The sequence below is a fragment of the Peromyscus eremicus genome, chromosome 5, assembly GCF_949786415.1.
Source record: "Peromyscus eremicus chromosome 5, PerEre_H2_v1, whole genome shotgun sequence".
In the NCBI taxonomy this organism is placed as follows: domain Eukaryota; kingdom Metazoa; phylum Chordata; class Mammalia; order Rodentia; family Cricetidae; genus Peromyscus; species Peromyscus eremicus.
In genome coordinates, this window is record NC_081420.1 from 14,371,433 (window position 1) to 14,388,715 (window position 17,283).

The 17,283-nt window shown below is 46.8% G+C and overlaps 1 protein-coding gene across 1 annotated transcript in view; it reads left to right on the forward strand.

Annotated features, from left to right (window-relative positions):
- Positions 1-1,733: 1,733 nt before the first annotated feature.
- Fgd3 (FYVE, RhoGEF and PH domain containing 3) overlaps positions 1,734-17,283 on the forward strand; it is a 69,536-nt gene continuing 53,986 nt past the window's right edge. Inside the window, exon 1 of the mRNA XM_059262977.1 lies at positions 1,734-1,879. The gene's annotated coding sequence lies outside the window, so the exon portion shown is untranslated. The remainder of the gene's footprint in view (positions 1,880-17,283) is intronic.

Sequence of the window (17,283 nt, forward strand, 5' to 3'; positions counted from 1 at the left end):
GCTAATATCCGACCCCAAGGCCACCATAACATGACCTACTAATGAAACTCAGAGCCAAGGCAGTAAGAACAAACCCACCCAGTGAGATGACCAGTGAGCTGTTTTCCTTACAGTTGTGGAAGGGTAGCACAATGCTAAGAGCCCTCACATTAGGATTTCACTGACATACGAGCAGTGACCAGTGGCTTGGCCATGTGACAGACAGCAGTGGTGAAGCGGGTCATTGAAAGGATACCCAAGTTGCGTGTAGCCCCGTGGAACTCATTATTGGCACCTGAAGAACCCTTCTAAAATCAATGATCGAGTACATCTAGCAGGTGTGTGTCCTAGGGGACTCAAGTGAGGTGCCCTCTGGGGTTTGACAAGTGGGAGCACTTGGAGAACTGCAGCTGAGCAGAGGTGGGCTGCTTGTGAGTGAGTTGCTTGCACCTTCTGGGGTACAAAATGCCCTTAATAACTCTCTTGTCAAGGCAGATATGACAGTGCATGCTTGTAATCCCAGTGCTGGGGAGACAGACAGGAGAATCCCTGGGGCTTATTGGCTAGCCAGTCTAACCGAACAGGTCAACTCTGGGTTCAATGAGAAACCTTGTTTCAAAAAATAAGGTGGGACTGGGGATAGAGGTTAGTGATAGAACATTTGCCAAGCACACTCAAGGACTTAGGTTCAATCCCTCGTACTGCCAACGTGACAATTATATGGGAAATAGTTGAAGAGACATTCAACATTAATCTCACACAAGTGCATACACGTACACACACATGTGCACACACACAAGAACTCTCCTTTCTGATAGCAGAGACAGAAACTACAGAGAGATACAGGACAGATTCCCAAGGGAAACTCCCAACCACAGCTGAAAATGGAATACGTGGAGGCCATGCTAGTCACCCCTTGTTGGAGCTATAAGCTGGTTCTGGCAGGAACAGACACATTGCACTGGACTTTTCATAGTGAACCACAGTTGAAAATGTTAAAAGTATGATAAAAAGTACCAACAGAAGATAACTGTGTCATTTTATACTGTGAAGTTACATTTCTACAGACCAAGAGGCACACTTCACAGACCACATGAAGCAAAGATATCGTATCAAATGGGTAGGTGCTGGTGCACATAATCCTCAGAGTGGTAATTCATTAGAGAATTGAAATGAGAATGGAAAAATATGTTCTCTCTCTTTTTTAAAAAACATATTTATGTATATGAGTGATCTGTCCTCACACACACCAGAAGAGGGAATCAGATCTCATTACAGATGGTTGTGAGCCACCATGTGATTGCTGGGAATTGAACTCAAGACCTCTGGAAGAGCAGTCAGTGCTCTTAACTGCTGAACCATTTCTCCAGCCCCAATTTGTTCTCTTTTTATTTTTATTAAATATTTATTTATTTTGTATGCATGTCAAGGGGGGAGACACACAAGCAGCGTCACACACGTGGAGGTCAGAGAACTACTTGTAGGAGTCGGTTCTCTGCTTGCACCGTGTGAATCCTCGGGATCAAACTCAGGCCGTCAGGTTTGGCAGCATGTATTTTTACCCTTTGAGCCATCTCACTGGCTTATGAGATTGGTGAGTTTTATCCCCTTTCTCCTGTTAGGGGCTGTGGTAGTTTGAGTGTAATTGCCCCCATAAGCTCATGGGGAGTGGCACTATTAGGTGTGGTTTGTTGGAGTAGATGTGACCTCATTGGAGGAAGTGTGTCATTGTGGAGGTGGGCTTTGAGGTCTTATATGCTTAAGATATTCCCAGTGTCTCAGATCACTCCCTGTTGCCTATAGGTCAAGATGTAGGACTTTTAGCTCCTTATCCAGCACCATGTCTGCCTGAAAGCCATCATACTGCACCATGATGATAATGGACTAAATCTCTGAAAATGTAAGCTATTAAAAAATTAAGTATTTTTCCTTTATAAGAGTTGCCATGGGGCCAGGCCATGGTGGCGCATGCCTTTAGTCCTAGCACTTGGGAGGCAGAGGCAGGAGGATATCTGTGAGTTCTAGTCCAGCCTGGTCTACAGAGTGAGTTTCAGGATAGCCAGGGCTGTTAGAGAAACCCTGTCTTGAAAAAACCAAAATAAATAAATAAATAAAAATAAGAAAGAATTGCCATGGTCATGGTGTCTCTTCACAGCAATAGAGCCCAACTAAGACAGGGGCTAAGCATTGGCCAATTTGTTGAATCTATTTGAAGGACCAACCGCTGGATTTACTGATTTTTTCTCACTGAGTCTGCTGCTATCTTTCATTGTTTCCTTCTGTTTGTTTTAGGGCTGTTTTGTTCCTTAGTTTCTCAAGATAGATGCTTAGATGGCCACCCATACATTCCTTCTCTTTAACAAACACCTCTCACAAACATCCAGTGCAAACATGGTTTTACTCACCTCCAGCAAAATTTGAGATGTATCTTTTATTTCAGCCTAAAGTATTTTCTTTTTTTTTTTTTGGTTTTTCGAGACAGGGTTTCTCTGTGTAGCTTTGTGCCTTTCCTGGGACTCACTTGGTAGTCCAGGCTGGCCTCGAACTCACAGAGATCCGCCTGGCTCTGCCTCCCGAGTGCTGGGATTAAAGGCGTGCGCCACCACCGCCCGGCCTAAAGTATTTTCTAATCGAGCATGGTGGTTTGTAACAATTGCTAAATGGTCTTATTAATAAAAAACCCGGAGCCAGACATTGGGGTAAAAACCTGAGAGATCAGAAGAATAGGAAAAGCCACAGACAACCTCACCTCAGTCTCCAAAGAGACCTACTTCCTGTATACCCATGCCTATATGCCTTTCTGTTCTGCCATCTCATTTCCTCTCTCTACCCAGCTACATCACTATCTGTCTGTCTGTACAGACCTCCAGACCTCTATGGTTAGTGCTGGGATTAAAGGTGTGTATCACCATGCCTGGCTCTGTTCCCAGTGTGGCCTTGAACTCACAGATATCCAGATAGATCCCTGCCTCCCGAATGATGGGATTAAAGGCATGTGCTACCATTGCTTGACTTCTATGTTTAATATAATGGCTGGCTTTTTCATCTGATTCTCAGATAAACTTTATTAGGGTGCACAATATTGGGGGACACAATACATCACCACAGTAGTTCACTCCTAAGAACTCAGCATAAGGAGATGGAGGCAAGAGGATCAGAAATTCAAGGTCATCCTCAGCTACATAGTAAATTTGAGGCCATTACACAGACCCATTATCAAGCCCCAACCCCCACCATTACTTTTACTTCTCTTGAGATTTCTTCTTTGCCCCAATAATAGTTAGAAGTGTGTTGTCTGAGAATAGGAACCAGCCTGGCTGTGGGGAAAGTGCCTGAGTTCCTGAACTGCAGTGTCCAGCCCAGGGCAGGTATAGCCCATGTGATATCTAAGTATAGCTGATATTGACATCTGCGATTTCCTGATGGAGGAAGCACTAAGTATCAGGTATTGCTGATCCATTTGGATGCTGGCGATGGTGTCTGGTCTAGCCTGATACCTTTTTGGTCTTTGGATGCAGTGCTGAATTGTGTGCTTCTCAGTCTCCTTCCCTGGGCTTTGCATGGGCCTGGAACTCACAGAGTTCAGACTTGAGGCACTTGGAGTGGCCTGGAGGGAGGAGGAGGAGCAGAAACTTGGGCTGAGGAAATATCAGGATATTGGTTTGGGGCCTGGGCAATGTACCTAAGATATTGGACAGGATGTTGTCAGCCAACATGAACACTGTGCCAGGCTATAAACAATCATGGGGTCAGGGGACCACATTTAGACCCAAGCCAGGAGACTGAGCATTTTATGATATAGATACAGAAATTGAAGCAGGAGTAACGAGTCTCTTTTGACATACAGAATGAACACTGGCCTCTAGGCAGCAGCTAGCTTCTTGAGCACAGTTCAGTTCCAGCAAATAGAGTGGAAAAATATCAGCTAGATATTCAGGACCCAACCAAGTGGTATGGAAGGTCTGGGACATCAGCCTCAGGACTCATTGACAGCTGATCACAATCCTTCTGTTTCAACACCTAGAATGCCTGCCCCAGCCTCCTCCTAGAGATTTCCCACTTATCCTTCAAGATCCATGAGCTCCTATTAAGGAAGCGTTGACGGCCCTATCCAATTCTATGCTCCTGGTGCTTACACAGTCTCACCCACTTCTGCTGCGTCTGTCTTATCATTGTATTAGCTCTTGGAATTCATAGCTTCCTGCTCTGTTAGACCAAGATATTGAAATAGAACCTTCCACCTCTCCATTCTATAATCAGGGCAGCTTCATGGGTCTATGACTGTGCAGTTTCAGGGCCTGACACTCAAGAGGGTCCTGCACTTGGTACGGCTATGCTATTACTATTTTATGATGCCAAACCCTTTCATTGAGCATGTGTTTGTGGGTAAAACCCAATCGAATAATGGCCATTCACCAGGAGTGCACAGGGGTCCTATTACAGCTGCCCTCCTGCCCTTCTCAGTGGTCTCTTCCTTTTCTCCCTGGTGTCTCAGATCCTGCCCCCACCCCCTTGCCTCCCAGCCTGACAATATCTGCCACCCTCTGCCTAGTTCTGTGAACAGGTTCTTTTAGGCCAAAGGAGGCTCATGTGGGGGCTGAAGAGTCAGGATCAAGACTACAGACCCTGGGATATCTAGGAGTGAGAGTGAACATTGCTGCAGTCATTCAAACTCTGAGTCTTTGGGGTCACCTATGGTCACAGAATGGGGTGATGGCTGTGGGCGGGGAAGAGGCTAGCTCAACTGCCTCAGAGTCTGCAGAGCAATCAAAGGGTCTCAGCAGCTGTGGGGCATGAGTCACCGGTGGGTGAGAACCCTTGAGGATCCGCATCTTCTGTGAGTGTCCAAGTTCCCTGCGTCTAAGGGCTGGGGACCTCTCCTCCTCCTTCCAGCCCACCAATCAGCTGGCATTTGCTTCTCTGTCCAGCCTGCAGCTCTTCCACCCTGAAGCAGCTACAAAGTACAGCCTCTTTGACTGGTGATCCTGCCTGCAAGTCAGATGCATTTATATTTGCATTTGAGATTGTGTGTGTGTGTGTGTGTGTGTGTGTGTGTGTGTGTGTGTGTGTCCGTCCATGTGAGTATGTGGTACTGGGGATTTAACTTCAGGTTTTATGCATATGTCTGCATGTATGCCTGCAGGCCAGAAGATGGCGCCAGATCTCATCACAGATGGTTGTGAGCCATCATGTGGTTGCTGGGAACTGAACTCGGAACCTCTGGAAGGACAGTCAGTGCTCTTAACCTCTGAGCCATCTCTCCAGCCCCCTATTTATTTATTTTTCTTTTTTTTTTTTTTTGGTTTTTCGAGACAGGGTTTCTCTGTGCAGCTTTGCGCCTTTTCCTGGAACTCACTTGGTAGACCAGGCTGGCCTCGAACTCACAGAGATCCACCTGGCTCTGCCTCCCGAGTGCTGGGATTAAAGGCGTGCGCCACCACCGCCCGGCTATTTATTTATTTTTCATCAAGGGAAATGTAAAGTAATGAACAAACAAACAAAACCCACTGACGAGTTCTTATTATGGGTAGAAGTCTTCAGGGGGAAAAGCATTCCATAATGGAAAATGTGGGGCCTGTGTTAGAAGCATTTGTTCCCATAAATGACTGTCCTGCTGAGTTTTGCCTTTTTCTCTCTCTCAATGCTGAGTCATTTTTATCACAGGCTTTGAGAACAATGCCATTTTTGAAATCTACAGTTCCCTACAATCTATTCTCCAGCCCCCATCCTCTCCTTCTTTCCTCAGAGAAAACGATGTCTTGAATTTGCCTTTTCTGCAGCTCAAGTTTTCTCAATCTTTCAGCCAATTTGTCTATGTGTTGGTTTCTAAGTTGGCACGCATGTTCTTTATACCATAGGGAATTTGTACTACAGCTATGTGCTATCACATCCAGCTTTTTATGTGGGTTCTGGGGATCTGAACTCAGTTCATCAGGCTCATGCATTAAGTAGTTTTACTCATTAAACCATCTGCCTGGATTTCTTGCTCATTTACTTCTGAGACAGGCTGGCCTCCAACTCAGGCAGCTGAGTGTGGCCTTAAACCCCCAATTCTCCTGCTTCCACCTCCCAAGATCTGGGGTTACCACCATGACTGATTTGTTTGATGCCTGGGATGGAACCTGGGGCTTTGTGTATGCTAGACAAGTACTCTACCAACTGAGCTATAACTCCTGCCCAGAATCTCTTTTCTTTGTAGCATTTGCCTATGCCTGTAACATTTTACAGGATGAATAGGAACTTTGTGTTGCCTAGCATATTCATCCCAGGTCCTCTCCCTTGGTAGCTCTGATTCATAGGAGAAAGAGTGATAGAATCAACTCCTCCCCAACTCCCAAGCTAGTCTGCTAAGCTGGGAGCAACCCTCAGCACTGGGGTACTACCATGAGATACATAATGTATCAGGCTTGCAGGGCCCACAGGCCAGAAATGGCATCTCAGGTATCTTAGCATGTGACAACACAAGATGGAATGAGCAATATCCTGATGGAGGCTTTTCTCTGTCCTACAGCTGTATCCAAATAATCACTCAGAGGCTTATATTAATTATAAATGTTTGGCCAGTGGCTCAGGCTTATTATTAGTTAGTGCTTACATTTAAATTAACTCATATTTCTTATCTATGCTTTGACATGTGGTTTGTGGCTTGTTACCTCATTTTCTACACATCTTGCTTCCTCAGTGGCTGGCTGGCGTCCCCTCTGATTCTGCCCTTCTTCATCTCCAGATTGATTGTATTGCCTAACTTCATTCTGCCTGGCTATTGGCAGAATTTTTTTGAATTGGCAGAATTGGCAGCTTTATTTATCAACCAATGAGAGCAACACACATTCACAGTACACAGAAAGACCATCCCACAGCATTTCCTCCTTTCTGTCTAATCAAAAAGGAAGGTTTTAACTTTAACATAGTAAAATTACATACAATAAAACAATTTTCAAGCAAGAACTACAGTTACACCAGGCAGTGATGGCGTACACCTATAATCCCAGCACTCAGGAGACAGAGGCAGGTGGATCTCTGTGAGTTCGAGGCCAGCCTGATCTACAGAGCAAGTTCCAGGACAGGCTCCAAAGCTACACAGAGAAACCTTGTCTCAAAAAAAAAAAAAAAAAAACCAACAACAACAACAACTCCCACAAACAAACAAACAAAAGAATTACAGTTACAATATCTAGTCTATTTGTATTTGGCAAAGTTAAAGAAAATTATCTATCCTATCTTTATGAGTCTAAAGTTTTATATCTAATTTACCTTTTATCATAACGAAGGAAAATTTTAACTATCCAGTCTTCAACTCCAGGCAGGCCACAGAAGTTTTGGATCAGGAAGATTTATTAAAGGATGAAATCGATACAATACACTCACAAATACAGAATGAAGTGCTACCGCTGCTTCTTCTCCACTAGGGAAAGATGGGGAAACTCCCCACAAGGTCACCTAGCCGTGGCATCAGGAACCCTCCACCTAAAAAAGGGCGTGCACGACCTTCTTCCTCTTTTTTTTTTTTTAAAGATTTATTTATTTTATGTATATGAGTGCTCTATGGGCATGTACACGTTTATGTCAGAAGAGGGCATCAGATCCCACTAGAGGTGGCTGTGAGTCACCTTGTGGTTGCTGGGAATTGAACTCAAGACCTCTGGAAGAGCAGCCAGTGCTCTTAACCGCTGAGCCATCTCTCCAACCCACCTCGTCTGACCATGCCCATCAGGCCAACCTGCTCCATTCCATTGGTCATTAGACCGAAGGCAGAATTCCCACAATATCCTGAAAAGGAAAACCCACCTCCAAACAGAATTCGGGAAGGTGTGACAGTGCACAGCTGGAGTCTTATTACCCAGGAGGCTGAGGCAGAAGGATCCTGAGCTACATTTAAAAAAAAAAAAAAGTCTATCCAGAATTTGTGTTTGTGTTCTGTATGAGAACAAAAGACAGAAATAAATATCATATATATTAAATAAAAATTTAAGAATTGCTTACTAAATATTTACAGGATAAGTGATGGATTAATCACTGTGAACACTTTGAGTGCACTAAGCCTCACATCTTTAATCCTAGCACTCTCACGTGGGATGGAAGGCTGGGTGGTAAAGTGGCCTGGGAACTCAAGGGCCAGTTATCCTGCAGTTCACAGCCCAGCCCTAGAAACAAGACACACACACACACACACACACACACACACACACACACACACACTCACGTGGAGGGAGGGAGAGAGGAAGAGAGGGAGGGAGGGAGGGGGGAGGAGAATGTCATGAGCCTCTGTAGCAAAGGAGAAATGTCCCACAGGCACAGCCAGCTGCCAGGGTTTCTTCAAACCCAGCCGATGAAGCTCAGAGTTAAAACACGGCCCACAATCTTCTGTTGCCACTGGGAAACCCACAATCCTCAAACCTCAAATTTAGATTTTGAACTACAAAGTCCACTATAGGCTCAGATCCTCTGGGGATGAGTTCTGTGTGACATGTGGTTCGAACCACCGAGGGCTTCTTTTGGGGAGCAGAATTTGGAGTGAATCCTGGAAATGAGACAATGCTGCTCCCCTCCCAGTGATTTAGAAATTACAAAGCAGGGTTTGTTTTTTTTTTCTTATTTTTGATACAGGGTCCCATGAAGGCCAGGCTAGCCTTCAACTCACTATATAGCCAAGAATGATCTTGAACTTCTGATCCAGATGTCTCCACCAAACACTAGGATTATAGGAACATGCCACCATTCCTGGTTTGTGTAGTGCTGGAGTTCGAACCCAAGACTTTCTGTATGCTAGGCAAGTGCTCTACCAACTGAGCTACATCCTAGCAGCTTTTTTTTTTTTTTCTTTTTCTTCCCAAGAGATGGTTAGTTTGGGGCAAAATGATCTGAATTTGGACAATTAAATGAAAGCATTTATGAAAAGTGCCTGTAACATAATGAACACCTCAGAAACAAAGGAACTCCCCCCCCCCCCCCGTTTTGTTTACTGTCTGTCATCACAGCAGGAGGAAGAGGAGGGAGCACTTCCCATGGTCCCCCACATGCTCTGCCTGCCCCACATCTCCAGAAATCATTTTTTTTCCAAGTGCTAACCACAGTTCTGCCTATTTTGAGTGACTCCCTGTGTTGCTGCGTCACCCTCTGGTTATTCCGGTGACCACATGACATACAGTGCCTCAGTTCTTCACATCAAGGGCTCCTCAGGAGACAAAGACACTCATCCCAGACCTCAAGCCAATGCTGTTATTTTCAGGGATTTTCCCGACATAGTGGAGGTCAGATGATGTTTACAGCTTCGAAGCCAGAGCCTCCTCCAGGCGGGAAGGCTTGAGAGGTAAGCAGTTTTGGGGGGCCAAGCATCTCCCCTGATCAGAGTCTCTCCTGCCTAGCACTGCATGCAGGGGCACACACAAGGAGCTCCCACAACCTTGTGGGCCGCTGCAGCTGTGGGATTGGGGTATAGGACGTTAGATCACTGTTATTCCTTCCCTAACATGACACTCAGGAACAAATAAAAAACGTGGTCTTAAAGACCAGGGATTCGGGGTCTGGATGTAGGGGTGTAGTCCAGTGTTTGCCTAGGATGCAGGGAGCGCTGGGTTGGATCCCCAGCCCCACATAAACTAGATATGGTGACACACACCTATAATCCCAGTACTTGGGAGGGGGAGGTAGACGCATCAGAGTTTAAGGCCGGCCAGAGAGGCGTGTCTCAAACAAACAACAAAGGAAAACAATGAGCTAAATAAACCTCTGAACAAACCAATAGAACTTGAGATCTGGAGGGGTGAGGCCTTCATGCTCTGGGTAGTGTGAGGTATTTTAGGACGACAAAAAGTTCTCCATCCATCTCTAAATGGCCACGTGGTCATGTAAAATGAGTCACTCTCTGTGGTCGTCATCCTGGTTGGCAGCTGGGGCTGCGTGGGCCTGTGGTTCAGGACTGGAGTATAGAACCCAGCACACTGGGGAGAGAGAAGTGCCTCATTCCTGGTTTCCACCCCTTTCCAACTCCTGTCAGGGTCTGAATACAGGGAAGGTGGAGAAGGCTGAGGAAAGAACAGGCCAGGAAGCAGAAGGACTGGGTGGAAAGGGTCTCAGTGGTGGAGAATCGCAATTAACAGAACAACGTCTACAGTTGGATGCAGGGTGGGAAAACTGTGTCTACACGTGGGCTAGATTCTGGTTAAAGAAAAAAAAAAAGTACATGCAAATACTGACCGCACCCGCAGAAATTACCTAGGCGATGCCTGTGAGCTGGGCCCTGCGTCAGAGACTCTGGCTTTGGTATCCACAGACTCCTCCAGCATTGAGGAATAGGAACTCACTCAGACATCTTGACAGAGAGTTGGCGCAAGACCCAGCCCTCCAGGTGGGGACTGAGCTCAGGCCCCGACTGATGCTGCTCATAGGGACAACCATTTCCTTTAGAATGGATTCTTTTTGTTGCACTTTAATTTCACAAGTAACATCTTAGATCCCCAGGTTTCTGACTTCCTCTCTGTCCTACTGCTGACATGTGGAGAGCATGTCAGGAATATCTGTGGGACTTTGGCCTTGTTCTAATGAATCCCACATGTGTAGTGAGATGGTGGGTATATAGACAAATGAACAAAACCTGAGAAGCTCTGGGCTTGGAGGCAGATGGCTGGACTGGACTGGCCACCCAGAGCCACTGACTCACACTTCTGGTCAGCTGGTGGGCACGTGGGACTGTGGGATTCTTTAGGGCTTACTCCACCTTCCCGTTTACAAGTAAACACCATGGTAGAGACTGTCCGGGCTTCTTAGAGCCCTTACTCACAAAACATAACACCATATACACACCACATACCTACAATACAGATACATACCACACACGTTACATACCCAGACATACAGGATAGATATCGCATATGTGCTTACACACCACACATTGTGTACATCACACACTCTCTATACTACACATATGCATATACACTCTGGCACAGCATCCATACAAAGATCTCCTTAAGGAAATGCATGTTTTGGCAGAGCGGTGATGGTGCACACCTTTTATCCCAGCACTTGGGAGGCAGAGGCAGGTGGATCTCTGTGAGTTCAAGGCCAACTTGGTCTACAGAGAGAGTTCCAGGACAGCCAGAGCTACACAGAGAAATCCTGTCTCAACAAAAGAAAACAAAACACCAAAACCAAAACCAAACAAAAACCAAAAAGCATAGAAAAGAAAACACACGTTTATTTTCACTATAGCCTCCTTTACACAGAGTCAAGTGTCCCCACACCACGAAAAGGAGTTCTCTGTGATATTAAGAGTATTTAAAGATCTCTGCAGCTTCAGAACCCTGAGTCTGTCAGAAGTGGTAGGTGGGTGATGGTGTCAGGAATAATAAGTAGCCTTTTTTTCCTGTGCCCTCCTGGAGCCCCAAACCACATGGATTCCTGCTTACCCAGGCCACTGCCCCACTCACTACCAGCTCGGCACCACCAGCCTTGCTCCTCGGCAGTGTTGCTATGGGGACCAGTCTGTGGCATCCCGGGCTGAGCCCCGCCTGCCTGCCTCCCTAGCTCTCCACATGCTGGCTTTGTCAGGGCTCAGTCTCTGCAGCTGTGGCCAGCAGAAGACAAGGGCGCTGCCAGGGAGGCAGGACCACCCACAAGACCCCAGGCGGGACCCATCAGGCCCTGGAAGCACAGCTCAGCTCTTGACATCTGCTTGTTGCCCTCTGGGACCCACGGGAGCTCCTGCGGAAGCTGTCCCTCTGAAAGTGTGCCAGCCTCCAAGGTTGCCTGCTCAGGGCGACAGAAAGCACGGACTCCTCCTGTTTGTTTTAAAATGACTTTCATTCCCAAAGGAAGTCGGTAAGTACCCTGGATTTCAAGTGGCTTTGGGACCTGGTTTGGGGGTCTGTGTGGCTAATTTCCAAGGGGTGGAGCTGGTAGGACTCTTTCTGAGGAGGAGGGTGTGTAATTTGAAGCCTCCTGAGTGAGGCTGTTGGGAGGCCACCAGGGCTGTCTGCTGTGATTCTGGGGTCCTCAGCTCCACACAGAATTAATTACTTAGGTGTTTATTGAACAATATGTAGTAGGTTTTGATGAGATTTCTCCACCCTTGGTCCACTCTTTGATTTTGTTTTCAAATGGACAGGAAGGTAAAATATTAAGTAATGTGTCATTGCCGGTGAGGTCCCCATAGACGGTGGGACCCCATGTCAGGGGACAAGCGTCTTTTTACCCCCTTTTCTTTTTGTCAGTGTTACTAGTGCTGCTCTCCCTGAGAGTCACCTCTAAAGAGAATGAAAATAAACCGGGGGAAAAAGGGGGCTTTTGGCTTTTCTGTGGGGAACTGGAGGATCACGGAAAGAAACTTGCTCTTTACATGATCAAGGGGAAAACTTTGTCAAAGGCCACACGGTGTGGCCTGTCTGCACTTTCTGCTGCAGACCTCTGGACACTCCAGGTTGTCTCAGGCACACTCACCCTTCCCTCCTTCCTTTTTCTCTCCCTTCCTCCCCATCCCTCCCCTCCTTCCTCCACTCCTCCCTCCGTTCCTTTTTTTAATGAGACAAGACAGTCACATGTAGCCTAGGCTAGCCTCATACTCACATGTAGTGGAATTGGAACTCTAAATCCTCTACCTTTCAAGGGCTGAGACTATGGACATACACTACAGTATCCAGCTCAGCTGTATGACTCTTAGGCTCTATATCAGTGGTTCTCAACCTGTGGGTCATGACCCCTTTAAAGAGTTGAAAGACCCTTTTACTGGGGTTGCCTAAGACCATCTGCATATCAGCTTTTTCCATTATGATCCATAACAGTTCATTCATTGCAGTTGTGAAGCAGTAACAAAAATAATTTTATGGCTGGGGGCAGGTCCCCACAACATGAGGAACTGTATTAAGGGGTCACAGCATTAGGAAGGTTGAGAACCACTGTTCCATATCAATCTGTAAATTAAGACAGCTAGAGAGTTCTCATTTTCCAGAACAACTGAGAACATAGGCATTGTTGGCTGAAATTCACTTGAGGTGAAAAGAATGTGTGTTTAGTTGTGTGGGGGGTGAGGGGGAGGGTGGGGAAGGGTAAACTAAGGGTTTGAGCAGGTTGTTATGGGCTGTATCCTGTACACAGAAGTCAAGGATCTGTGCAGGGGTGACCCAAGCAGTTCTTGGCCAAAATCTATGGCTCTTTCTTCCCTGACCTTGTTCTGGTGCAGGGGGTGGTCCACTGAAGGACACTGGCTTTGAGTCCTGAAAACCAGGGTTATCTAGGGCGGGCAGCTGGTTCCCAATCCCTCTGCCCCAGGGTTGGGCTAGGTCCCAGGGCGTCTCCTCATCCTTGAGCCCAGGGACTCAGAGCTCAGGCTCAGGAAAGAGTTTCCGTATCTGCAAAGTGAGGGCTTGTCTCAGGCGCTTGGTGAGAGTCAGTCTGTTGTTGGCTGGCACTGTTTTAGAAGACTGGGTTACACACATGTGGCCTTGGGGTCAGAGCATCGACTGTAATAGGATCCTGTGTCACTTACTGGCAGCTTTCTGTGGCGTGGAAGAGCCAAGGGTATATTTGTGCCATGAGTGGCTGGCAGCTGGGTCTGATACGAGCTCCCCACCTCCAGGCTTGGGGGAGGCCACACATATCTGTGTCTGTTTACTAAGCTAATGGATACCATTTCACCCCTGCAACCACAGATGGGTGCCGCTGGGGCACACACTGTCTCTCAGGGAGGGAGGCTGCATAGGGACCATCAGACACAAAGTGAGGTGGAGACTCAGCTCAGCATTCCAGGGGCATCTGAGGCCCCATATGTGTCTTCGTGGCCAATGGTCCCATGAGAGGTAAGAAGCTTGCTTGCAGAGATGTGTTCAGGAAGAGGAAAGAGACTGATGTCTGCCCTGTCCAGACCTGCACCTGTCCCTGGGTGCCTATCACAGTCCTGTGTGTGCCAGTGAAGGCGCAGCCATCTGTGCCCACTACAGATCTGTGTGAGCCAGCGAGGGTGTAGCCTGCTCCCCTCCCACAGTCTGCTGGGGAACTCTGTTTGAGTCAGTCTCATGGAGTTCAGGTTGTTTGCAAACTTGCTTTGTAGCCAAAGATGATTTTGAATTACCGATCCTCCTGCCTCCAACTCTCAGGAGCTGGGATTTCATGTGTGTAACGCCATGCCCAGTTCATACATTCTGGGACTTGAACCTAGTACTTCATGCATGCTGTCCCATGAAAACACTATACCAACTGAGCCACATCCCCAGTCTAGCTGAGGAACTTTTAATCTCCCTATGTCCAAAAAGCCCTGTCCTTACTGCAGGGGCTTAACTAAGCCATCGCTGACCAGTTAGAAAACTAGCGAATAGAATCCATCCATCCTTCCTTTCTGCTTTTCTCCCTCCCTTCTTCTTTCCTTCTCTTTCCCCATCTCCCTCCTTCTAGATAGCTCTTACAGCACTGCTGCGGCCATCCTCAGTTGCTGAGAGCTCCGTTTTTTCCCCCAGTTCTCCACAGCCCCAGCTTCCCAGCTCAGCCTCATCCTGTTAAAAGCAACTCTCTAAGTTCACACCTGCTATGGAACCCTGAGCAATTTTGGCTTAGGGAGGAGCTGAGGATATAGACTGAAGAGTAAAGACTGGGTCCAAGTGGTGGTAAAAAAATAACCGTTTGGCGGGATTTAATGTCTGGATTGGAGACCGAGAGTAGAGGCAGGTTCCAGCGTCACTCAGGCTTCACAGTGTTCCTGGCTGACGCCTCGCAGCTGCACCGGAACAATGCCGAATTATGGCCTATTCAGCGCCTGATGGAGTAGGGGCGTGGCCACCCCTTTAGTGCCTTAGCTTTTACAGATCACTCACTATTTATGCTTCGATGCTTTTATTCTTATAGTGTAAAGTGGGGGGGGGGAGCACGAGTCATAGACTCCGTGTGAAGGGCAGACGCATCAGAGCTTTTTATTACAAGTAGGAAGAAGCAATTGCTTTCACTTCAGGCTCAAATGTTATTGGAGTGACTGCCAGAGTCACCCTGTAATTATGCCCCCTGTCTGGTAAGCTCTCAAAATGCCACTTCACTTAGGCACTGAGCTGGTATTGCCTCTTCAGTTCAGTGCTAAATGCTCTGTGGGCTGAGATGACTGAACTGTCAAGCATTTGAAAAAGCTTTTTTTTTTTTTTTTTTTTTTTTTTTTTTAAGATCAAGAGGTGAAGAGAAGCCTGATTAATTAGCTACTCTAATGACCTAGTTGGAGTGAAGGGCCCATCCAAGGTCAATGAGCTTGGCTGACATCACACACAGACCTTTGCATACAGGTCTGAGCACCCTGCGGCTACTTCCCGAGACGAAAAGGCGAGCATGGGTAAAATTATGTCAAAGTTTGGGAAATATCGTTCACTCCCGACCTGAATGCCATTGCAATTTACGATGACCTAGAAAGCTTTCTGAAAGAAAAAAAAAAAAAATGTTTTCAGAAAAGGGACTCACTCTCAGCATCCCTCTCCTGATTGCTTGGCTACATTTTTCCTTAGGGAAATTTAAGGGTAGTGAAGTAGGAATTAAAATCTCCATACATAAACAGACATGGAGATGGTTGGCTCTCGTTGTGCAAGAGCTCTGGGCTGGGGACCTTGGATAAACAACCAGAAGTTTTGTGCTCTTATTTTCAAATGGATTGGCTTTTCTCTTGATTACAAATATTGTGAATTAATCACTATGAAATTTACGAGCTATTGAGGAACTTTGAGAAGAAAACAAAAGTTAGTGAATGCTCATCACAGTCACACAAGTGACCCCGGAAGCTTTTTTCTTCCTGGGTCTGACTGTCTGTCATTCTGCGGGAGTTTAGCTGTTGGACTGGGAAGCTGGTAAGGGTGTCTGGGGCTGGGAAGGTAGCTCAGTCTGTAAAGTACTTGCCTCGCAAATACAAGGACCTGAGAACAGCCCTCAGATCTTACATAAAAGGAGCGGGGCATGAGCTGGGAGCTGGCACAGTCAGTAAAATGCCTGTTGTGCAAGCATGAGGTTGAGTTTATATCCCTACCACTCATGTAAAAAAAAAAAAAAAAGTAAGGTAGGGGGCCAGAGAGATATGGTTAAGAGCACCAGCATCCACATAGTGGCTCACAACCATCTGTAACCCCAGCTCCAGGAAGTCTAACACCTTCTTCTGGCCTCTGAGGGCACAATGTGCACATGGTACACGTGCCATAGACATACATGCATGCATACAGGCAAAACACTCAGACACAGAAGTTGAGGAACATACCTGATCTGGACTGATGGCTCCCCCGACACATGTGCACACACACACATTCACACCTGCATATGTGTAAACACATACAAAATACACACACACACACACACACACACACACACACACACACACACATGGGCATGATGTCACCAGTTTGCAATCCCAGTGCTGGAGAGGTGAAGACACGTGGATCTTTGGGGTTCAATAGTCAGCCATCCTAACCTACTTGACAAATTCTAAGCCAGTAGAGACTGTGTCAAAACAGAAAAGGTGATCTGGGCGTGATGGCACATACCTTTAATCCCAGAACTCAAGGGGTGGGGGTGGGGTTAAAGGTATGTCCATAGAAGCAGATGGATCTCTGTGAGTTCAAGGCTAGCCTGGTCTACCTAGAGAGTTCCAGGGCAGCTGGACTACATAGTGAGACTTTGTGTCAGAAAAAGAGGGGAAGGGAGAGAAAAGGTGTTCAGCACCTAAGGAATGACACCTGAGGTTGACCTCTGACCTCCACATGCATATGCACATAGATGTGACCACACTTAAATGAACATGCACACACACATACATGCAAAGACGCTCCCTGTCCAAGCCCCTTGGAAGTAACAGGAGGGTTTCCACCTTTCTACTTGCTGGTCCGGTGTTTATTTGTCTTTATGGAGAGGTGAGAAGCTCTTGAATATTTTGCCCAACACTTGGATTCTGAAGGGTTCCAGAAAGGGTTTGGGATTTGTGACTCTCAGTTCCCAAAAACAGATGGATAATTGAGAATGCCATTCCCTTGTGTGCTAGAGTGACAGGCTGTGACCCCAAGAAATGAACAGAAGGGCCCATATGGGGGTTTCCTTGCTGAGAAAGGTCTCAGTGTCTTTCCTTCTCCAGGAACTACCTTTGGGGCCTGTTGTATGTTCTGTGTCTAGCAGCTGATTTTTAAAGGGTTATTGACCAATCAGGTAATGGCATTTGGCTCTCAGCTTCAGTTGTGGGGTCTGTCCTGGCAACTGGACCTCCCCTGTGGGGATTCCCAGAAAGTGGCACTTTCCCACGTACATTCCCCTGTTGGCAGGTCTCTGCTCCACGGCTGTCTCATCAAGGCCTCTTTGAGTCCCCAAGTT